Source organism: Sycon ciliatum, chromosome 8 (assembly GCF_964019385.1).
Source record: "Sycon ciliatum chromosome 8, ocSycCili1.1, whole genome shotgun sequence".
Classification (NCBI taxonomy): Eukaryota; Metazoa; Porifera; class Calcarea; order Leucosolenida; family Sycettidae; genus Sycon; species Sycon ciliatum.
The window spans coordinates 1,131,643-1,141,821 of NC_088650.1; the positions used below are offsets into that span (position 1 = coordinate 1,131,643).

At 47.2% G+C, this 10,179-nt stretch overlaps 1 long non-coding RNA gene across 2 annotated transcripts; it reads left to right on the top strand.

Moving 5' to 3' along the window:
• The first annotated feature begins 995 nt into the window (after window positions 1–995).
• On the top strand, window positions 996–10,057 carry LOC135822885 (uncharacterized). Of its 2 annotated transcripts, XR_010554568.1 has the most exons (5): window positions 996–1,313; window positions 4,263–4,364; window positions 6,232–6,444; window positions 6,841–6,905; window positions 9,251–10,057. It is a non-coding gene; the product is annotated as an uncharacterized LOC135822885 (long non-coding RNA). The 2 variants fall into 2 exon arrangements; XR_010554569.1 differs by lacking the exon at window positions 6,232–6,444.
• Window positions 10,058–10,179: the final 122 nt, after the last annotated feature.

Here is a 10,179-nt window from a genome sequence, read left to right on the forward strand (position 1 = left end):
CTTCATCGACAAACTCGGAATCAAAGTGATCATCGCTACTGCTTACTACTACTAGATCAACAATGTCTCTGGCTGCTTGCTCGGACATAGCCATGACGTGTGTTCTTCATCAGCTAACAAAGAATAATAAGCAAAAGTTACTTAGTTGGTGGAAACGAAACGCTCCCATTCTCACCGTCTTCTCATGTACACCCATCACAAGTTTTTTTCCCAACGCTTGTGCCCAGACTCCCAGCCAGAGTCATAGATCTACTACAACTAATAATTATTATTATTTTACTTACAAGTACAGTAGTAGAGGGCTACAAGATTTCAAGTGAACCAGTGTTGTCGGATGCAAACACAGTTCAATAATTAGTTTGCGTGTATATTTCTCTGCAATCGACTGGTCCCGTACGGATCCGATCGACCGTCCTCACCACTGCAGTTTGCACTGCCACATTATCATCATCATGCATGATCAAGGCTGCGCGCCCGCCTCGCGAAAATCCCATGTTTTGCAACAATATGCTAATTTTCGTAAGAATATGCTAGTTTTCTGCAAAACCTGCTGATTATGCTAGTGCAATGCTAGTTTCCAGAAAGTGCTAAATATGCCAGATATTAGTGTTGAAACGATCTCACCGGATACTCGTTAGCTCGCTCGCCAGAAACTCGGCTCGTTTGTGCGGCCAGCTCGTTTGCACTAACGAACACCGTACACCGTACTCCGTACACATGGCAGTACATATATGTCGACGCTTGTGGCTCAATGTAGCTGAACCATCGGACCTTATTTGTCAGCTTGGATCACGTGATCCATCCAGCTGCCGCGTGCGGCAAACAGCCCAAATAGCGCTAACTCTGGCCTGCGAGCGTTTGCTGAGACTAGCGCGCTAGCGGCTAGCGCTTGTGACATACACAAACGCGCTAGCCAGAATGCTTTGACTGTTTGAGTTTGACTTTGATGGCTTTCAGCTTCTATTTTTTGAAAAGTAGCGCGCTCATGATCAGACCAGCTCGCTCACTCTTTTCCTCTTCCATTTTTTAGGGCAATTGTTTTGTTTGATAGACGAAGCTTGGGGTCTCTTTGGGTTTGCAACCCTTACCCTCCTGGAAAAAATCATAGTTGCTAGACTGCGACACTTCAGACCAGGTACGATTAGAGCCGCTAATGGACGACGAGCTATTTTCCGCTATCCGGAGCTCAAGCATTTGAGCCGCTAAATGGACGAGACTCCTGGGGTAAAGGATGCAGAGAATGAGGAGAAAACACTCGTATGGAGCAGGGAGTAGGTATTGTACTACTTCCTGGTATGGAGCACTGAGAAGCGGTAAGTCTTAGGGCAATTCTTAGCCAGTAATTACTTTCTCGCCATAATTATGTTCTCGTTTTTCGTGTCTTCTGTAATGCCAGTACACTAGCAGTACGACTACACTGTAGGCGAGAGTCCATAAGCCAGAGTGTGCAGCTCTCCATCTATGCAGCATAAACAAATTAATGACAAATTTCCTTTGCCTAAGGGCTGGGTTCCACTGCCGCTCCGCCGCACATCACCCACGGCATGAAACGTCATCATTACGAGCTGGTCCAGCGAGGCCGCGGCTCATCACCAGCTTTCGCTTCGCTGCTTGATACAAAAAAATGCAAGCCGTGGTCACGGCTTGCATTGTTTCCCGCACTTAATTGTTTTATTCGGGGGAATTTTAATTCGTTGCACAGGCCAGAACACGAGGATTTTTTTGGATTTCACGCGCGCGCAGACAGGCTAAATGTCATCAAAAAACGTCGAGCACGATCGCGGTACCGTGAATGGCGAGTGTCACTGGAACCGCGCCGCTCTGCTGCATGCAGCCAAGTACCGTGGAGCAGCGGAGCTGCGGAGCCGCAGTGGAACCCGACCCTAACCAAACTTATAGCAATTTGAAAATGTTTGACAACTTTTCATAAAAAAACTTGACAACATTGTTCTTCTGTAGAGTGCCGCTGGCAACTCCATCGATGAACTCCATCAATGAGCGCATGGATAAAGTTTAGAAACCCTTCGAGCGAGAACGTGTTTTCAAAAAGGAAGCACAAATATGCCGCGTAACTTCCCCTCTAGCATGGCCCCCATCAAAGCCACTCGCTGACTACTTACCAGTAAAATGGGGTTGGACGGTTGTCAGATTAGCTGATATGTTTTCTGCCAACACAACCATAAGCAGTTGTCAACTCTGAAGACTAAAAGAGCTTGCGAAGAAAGTGAGAAACCTTGGCTATGAAAGCACATGAAGCGTCAGAACATAATCGAGCAAACTTGGACCTAGATTACCAGTGTCTGCTCCAGAGCCGGGTCAGTGACCCTGTTCGTGAGTACTTGGACCTTTTGGAAAAAGAACACTGGGTTACCTGCGACCCGGTCGGAAGTCCTGTCGAGTACTATACTTTTTTATACTTCAAGGGTATACCGCCACTGACAGGCTGCATACGCGTGCAGATGCGTGCGGCCAGAGTGCCCAGTGCGAGTACGTTCATACATGTACATGTACAATCATGTACATCAGGAAGTCGAAAGTAAGTTTACGACTCCCTGACACACAGTAGCCGCACTTGAACGCATCTGGCTCTGGCCCAGTGTTGCAGGAGTTGTGCCAGGTAGACGTGTACCCGGTTTGTGTTAAATCTTAGAGCAGGTACTGCATACCCTATCATATCTGTGTACATGGGTATACAGAGTCAGTGTTGTTGCGTCCCACTCAGCACCCTTCTGGTTCATTTCGGCACCAGCACTCTTTGCGTATGCAGAGCTGAGTAGAGTGCAAGTTCGGACCACAAGTACACTGTAGCAGCTAGTAGCAAACCTAACCTGTGCCGTGATGCACGGTACTTGTGTGCATCTACTTCATCCCTGAGTAACACACCTGGTATATGGTGCACAATAGGGCACAGTAAATAATCAGCATGCATCGCAGTTTTCTGCAACATATTCCTGAAGTCACTTTACACCTCAGAAGAATTGCGTCGCTGACTGGAATTCGATACCGGTTTAGTTTCTCTCTGGGTCATTATGAATCATAGAAGCTAAAGTACCGTATCACCATGGTAATTCCTGGAAATTCGGTGTGTTTTCTGCCTTTTGTTAAAGGGGAAGTATACCCTAAAATCAAATTTTCACCAGTTGTAGTCTTCTGGGTGCTGAGTCGAATGGTCTTGGTCCGAGGAAGCTGCGACGCTCCCTTCCTTCTTTTTTCCCAATCGAACCCGCGCACTTCCACCGAAACTGGGTGACTGCGCTCTACTAGATGGGGATTTGTATGCAAAATCTCACTAAAAGTGCTATGTCGTTTTTATAAAAGCACGGATGACCGCGATTGGCCCATATGTTGTAGTCTTTTGGACGCTGAGTCGACTGGTTTTGGTCCGAAAAGGCTGCGATGCAGCGTTCCTCCTTTATTCCCAATCGAACACGGTTGAACAAGCGGTCACGTGCTCCTGGGTGCCCAAATCACCTGGTTACCACGCCAGCAGGCGACAACTTCCACACCAAGGTTCAACTCGAGTTCAACTCGAGTGACAGGACTGCACCCAAAAAAGGTCAAACAGGCTAGTAAGTTGTACCCTGCAGGCACGGTGACCAGGTGACTGATGTACGCAGGAGCACGTGACCACTTGTTCAACCATGTTCGATTGGGAATAAAGGAGGAACGCTGCATCGCAGCCTTTTCGGACCAAAACCAGTCGACTCAGCGTCCAAAAGACTACAACATATGGGCCAATCGCGGTCATCCGTGCTTTTATAAGAACGAAATGGCGCTTTTAGTGACATTTTGCATACAAATCCCCATCTAGTAGGGCGCAGTCACCCAGTTTCGGTGGAAGTGCGCGAGTTCGATTGGGAATAAAGGAGGAAGGGAGCGTCTCAGCTTCCTCGGACCAAGACCATTCGACTCAGCACCCCGAAGACCACAACTGGTGAAAATTTGATTTTAGGGTATACTTCCCCTTTAAACAAGCAGCAATGTGCAACAGAAATTACCATTGTGATACAGTAGATTACCGTGTGAAGCGGTGTGAGATGCAGCAAAGGTGAGCCTGTTACTGTGAGTCTATGCCCTAAACAATAAACTTTGCCGTGGGATGATTATCCTTGGGCTGCACACTCTGCACACTTATTGCTAGGTATATCATTGGTCTTGTTCTGATCGTCCATTACGTTTGCAGCTGTTCAAACTTGTTTTGTTGTGTATTACTTTATTGATTTATTTATTCTACTTGCCTTTCCTATCTTCTTGTGTTTTAGCATTAGGCGATTTGATCGCAGGACGAGAGAGGAGCTGATGGACGATCTGTCCAGTGTCCCTCTTGGTTCGGAGCAGCGCCGAGTGCTGACGTTGGGACTTGGGTAAGGATGAGTGTTCCCTCATGTTTACAAGTTATCCGTTTTGTCCAACACTAACGGTTATATGCAGAATACTGCTGGGTCAAAAATGTGCAACAATTAGCACAAAAACTGACTGATGAGATCCTGACATTCAACGACCTGATGCTTAGCTGCATCACGTTTATATCCGTAAGTGTTGGACAAAACGGATAACTCGTAAACTGATGGTCCTCTTTTTCAATTTTAATCCTTGGCTCTCCATCCGAGTTCCCTCGTGTGTGTAGCTATTATTATTTTTTTGGTGACAGTCAATTTTTTCTTCAGACTTTTCCCGTTTGTGTCTTTCCCTCAAACTAGTCAATATTTTTATTTACTTATTTTTTTGCCCAGGGTCTACATTCTACCTATATTTTACTTAGACTAGGGTTAGCTGTCCGTTTACCAGTACTCATCCACACATATGTGCACATAGGGTCTACACAGAACTCTATCAGTAGATATTTTGTGTATAGGGGGTTGTCTATCCACCGAGATAGCACTATATTCTCCCATTCTGTGTGTTCTCTGGTAGCTATTTCCCTTGGAGACTATACGGTGCCAGTGTGGTGACCGAGGTCAGGCGTGTCTGCACTGGCATCGTCAACTTTGCCTAATGCTACGTGCTCCCCAGTGCTCCATCTGTGTCCTGTAATTTGTTTGGGGAGGGGGTGGGGGGCAATACCGGTACTTCAGGTGCAGGGGGCAAGGGGGGACATCATGCCCCCAATGAACCTCTCCAGGCGTTGTTCTGGAGTAGACTAACCATAGGCGGAGTGTACACATGCAGCACATAGTTTGGGAGCTAGAACGCGATCGGACTCAGGCATATTCAAAGGCAGTCTATTGTGATAGTAGTCCTGGACTGATCTCACTATGATGATATAGGTCGTGCCCAGCATCACAATGCCAAACATTATAAATGACTGTTTTTTTGCCTGAGGGGCTAGATGAGCATGCGGCTAGACTGCAGATGGCAACCAACAGGCTCAAGGCTGTGTTGAGACTCGTGTGAGCGACCCGAGTCAATTGTTTACTCGCCATGACCAGGCATCGCATTGAGCATCGTATGCCCACTAATATTATGTCACTGTTCTTAGTCGCACCGGGGGCGCATGCCCGTTTTCAGGAGACTTCTCAAAACACATAAGCCCTGGGTCCTGAAGGTTAGGCCTATTGTTAATCTAAATAGTCCTGGCTACTATCCCGCTGAGTTCACTGACTTTCTACTGAACCCGTATGTATGTGAGGAAAGTACTGTTCTAACCTCAACTGCGGATTTCATCAACTTGGTAGAAGGTTTGCCTGTGCGGGACGATCATTTATAATTGAGTATAGATGTGACCAGCCTTTACTACACCAACATCCCCAACGAGCTCGGTTGTCGTGGTATATCACACACAGGTGTACAAGGTGGATGCCCCTCGCCCTTCGTACATGGTTATTAACAGCAGTGACTTCCTTGATGTCAGTCATTCGGAAGAAAAATGAGTTCGTGTATGGTAACGATGTGTTTCGGCAGATCCAAGGGACTGCCATGGGTTCGCCTGCAGCAGCGGTCTATGCCGACATTGTTATGCTGTATTTGGAGAAGCGGTACGTTTTGCCGATCTTAGAGGGGGAGGGTTTAGAGGTTCAGGTTTATAGACGCTTTATCATTGCATGGTTGCGAAGGTCAAGTTCAGCGCACTTTGGATAGGATTAATAAGTGTTCGGCCCTCAAGTTTTCTCATGAACTGGCACATGATGGCATAGATTTCCTGGACACCACAGTTTTCCGTAGTAAGGGATACATGGCTGTGAAGCCTCATTTCAAGTTCACCAATCGTTTCCTGTATCTGCTTGTCGGTAGTAACCACCGCTGTAGTATGGGCAAAGGTGTGTTCACTGGGGAGTTGATCCGTATCCGTCGGTCTTCGACCCTTGACCACCACGGTCTTCGACCCTTGACCACCACTACGAAGCTGCTGCCGAGCGGCCGAAGCAGGCTTTCCGGGCCCGTGTATACAAGCGCTCCATCTTTCATCTTTCAGACCCGCTCACTAGGAATGGATACGCAGGGAAGGTATGTTGGTCAAATTGGCATGGGTTTGGGTTATTTCTGTAGTTGTATACAGTGCTCCTCATTGTATTTACCTGGGCCCGGCCTGCTGTCCTTCGCCCGTTGGTCTTGAGGTCCAGGTGTAATACCCCTACCATACAGTCCGGTGGCCAGCGCGGTTGTTGTTACACGGTGGAACATCGGCAAGAGGTTGCTTGCTCCATTGCCTCATGCTCAGTGTCCTCAGGGAGTTAGTATTTTCCTCCTGTTTGGATTTTGCAGTGTCTATGGTGTCGGTAATTGAGTTTTTGTTCTGTATGCTTTTCTGTGGTGTGTGGCCGTTGTTCACACATCTTTATTTGACTTGCTTCCTGGTGTGGTGTACCCTTTTGTTTTATATTGGTGTTGGTCTGGCTGTAGAGTTCTAGCATCCGTAGCTGCCTCAGGGGGTGCCACTTCTCCCATCAGCGTCGACTAATCCGCCGGTACGTGGTGCTATATTACGTTTAGTTGTCTGTTCCATCCTGTACGGGCTGTGTCCTGCTGACCACGCAGTCTGGGTCTCCATACTTTGCATGTTCTCATCGTGTGTAGTGTTCACACGTACATATATGGACTGTCACACCCATATGTTGTACATGTGGCTGCACGTGTTGTCTCTTTGTCGTACCTGCTGCTGTATTTGTGTCTCTGTGCTGCTGACCCGTACATGCTGCTGCGCTGCTTTGTTGTATTGCTGACACGTGCACCTTTTTGTGCTGATATGATATCGAGTACGCCACTTTTTGTGCTGATGAGGGCACCACTTTCCGATATCATGTTTCCTTTCGCCATGTCAGTTGTCACTTCTCCCGTCGTCTCCTGAAGTGTAGTAATGAATAGCTCTCTCTCTAGCTCTAGAGAAAAACCACTTGACTAGTCCGTTTGATGTGTGGCGTGGCGAGGGTATAGTAGAGGCAGCTCGTTCTCCAACCGAGACGACATTTGGCGCCCAACGTGGGGCTCAAACCCACGACCCTGAGATTAAGAGTCTCATGCTCTACCGACACATAATATATGCACGCGGCACCGTTTGTGCTACTATCCATTTACATATGCTGCTTTCCACACCTGTGCTGACAGTCGGTACGCACCGACTCTGTACGCATGCACGCACACCATTACATTCTGTTGGCATCATATTAGTGAGGTTTTGCATTCCGAAATTCGGCAAAAGATTCGGCACGCGGGAGCGAGGTCGAAAATGCACACGAAGATGCGGCATGTTTGTTCGGAAAAAGGTCACTTTGCCGAACATATTTTTCGGATGAATTTTCTTGTGGAAGAGCGCTAGCGCGTGATTTATTCAAAGAGGTTTCTTATCTTGGCATGGCTTCGCAGGTGTCTTTGACGACATCAGCATCGTCAGCTACCTCTGATTGCTCCTCTCCACTGCCTGTCTACTCTCTTTCGCCTGGAGTGTCCTCACCGTCATCTGTGTGGCTGAAAAGACTATGGCGACACCCATACAATTTGACTTGGCCATGGAGTTGGTTTTTCTGAGGCGACTGAGGAGGCAGGTTTGGCCCTCGACTCTTTGGGCCCGATCAAAGTTTGTCGGAATCAGCAAGAAAAGGAGCACGGGACAGGACATTGCTGATGCTGGGGCTCACGAAATCAAAACACATCATTTTCGACTTGCAAAACAAACGTCGGTGCGAAAATTCGACATTTTGATGTTCGACAAATGACCAAAGAACGCCGAGCCGAAATTCGGAATGCAAAACCTCACTATTGCGGAGCTTCAGTTCATTTGCGGGAAAGGTCAGAGATAAGAGCAGTTGCTGGAGGGTAATGACAAGATTCTTCCCTCTAGAAACAACATGAAATTCTCTAGGTCATGTTCATAAACCAGTCAGATGTCTACAGCTGTCAACAGTGCGGTGCCACAAATTTCTAACGTAGCAAAAGTATCGTGGAATTTTTTCATAAACTGGTGTTCGAGGTACACGGGTAGAGCCGACAAGAATCGATAAAACCAATATATCGATCGTTAATGATATTGGTTGATCGTTTTAAAAAAGAGTTATTGAATGATCGTTTCAGCCCTACTAATAATGCGAGAGTCTTTACAGATTCCAGTGCTCTCATGCCTTTTGCAAGTTCCGTTTGTAAGTCAAATGGAACATGGTTTGTGGTCAATACTTCAGCAGTAGTGGTGCGAGAATATTCGGGTGTCAAATTGCTCGGAATTGATGTATGATAACGGAGAATATACCAACATGTGAATCACTTGGAGATATGGTTTGCCAGGTTCTGTTCACACTCACTAGGCTAGACCCTCTCGAATATTGTACAACAGTTTTGGCCCAGGAGTGGTAAAGGGCACGGGCAAGCTATGTCGGGACCTGCTGTAAAGTCCGCCATACACGAGCTGTACGTCTTATCGGATGGGATATACCCCTGATATTGCTGATAATGAATGGCCCAGTTTCATTGTACTGCTGTCCGCGATATTATATCCTTAGTGGCATTGTTAACTTCTCATTGCTTGTGGGGACGCATGGATCATACGTCCATCCAACACCTGCCAATCGGAACCCACCGACAACGCTGTCGGTTGGGTTGGACCACAATCGGTTGGTTTTTGAGTCCAAGATGCCGCCTAGGTAACACACAGCATTGCTAATCTGATTTTAAATTAGCTGCGCAAATCCTGGCATACTGCCCGTAAATGCATCTAACTCCCAGGGTACTTATGAGTTTTTAGGTCTATGTGGTACTTGTGTCGCATTGGCAGCCACTGTTCCGTTCTGTATTTTCTGGTGTATGTGTCGTTGAATCTCCACAGAAAATGTGCTCGCGCATTAGAAGGAGGTGAAAGATGCACCTGCAGGAGAATACATGCTTAAGAGAAGGCAGAAACATGCCCGGATCCACCAGAACTAGTGCTGGCAAGTCAACAGAGGCGAGTACTGATAATGTTCCAGATTGTGGTAGGATCACATAAGCAAAATTGACACTGGGAGGCACGGCGGTGGGTCAGCTCATGGCCAGCGCCAGCTCCAGTGGATATCACGTGCATCCAGTTCTAGTACTATAGTATGACTGCTACAAAGTAGTGCGGCCCAAATAGAACTCGGGTCAGGTGCCGAAGAACTGGGGGGGGGGGGGGGGGGCATGTGTCAATGAATGGTAATAACTCCGGAAATCATGCTGGTGTATCGAGGGCGTGGGCCAATGAAGTGCTGGATTGATGGTGGACGACTGTACTGCAATCTTGGCTGGTCCCACTATCGCAGAGACAGCACTTCCTGGTGCAACCACCCTATCCTGCAATCTATATAATAATTATTATAAGAGATTTGTGTGAACGATTTTAGCATGATGCAAGTCAGCTTATTGTGCTGGGGGCCTGGCTACATGTCACTATAGCTTTTTATAGACTCGATCACCGCATTACGCTGCCTTGCGTTGACTTGATTGAGCACTCTTTTCGGTTAGTGTCAAAGGTATATGTAATATGTATCTGCCTCCGTGCAAAGCTCTCTTTGTGCGTGTCTTGCAGATAGCTCGCTGACTTTGATGCTTTGAGCCATTTTCAAATTGCTTTTTTTGTTCATTTCATATAGACCGTATTGCCATTTGTTTAACCTCCCGCTCTGAGCTCCACTGATGGGACCTAAAAAGGCTGAAACAGCTGTCTGGAGATTGAGCGTCAGTATTATGGATTTAGAATACACGATCTGGGGACAGCACTAGTAGTACTGTCTAGCTGTT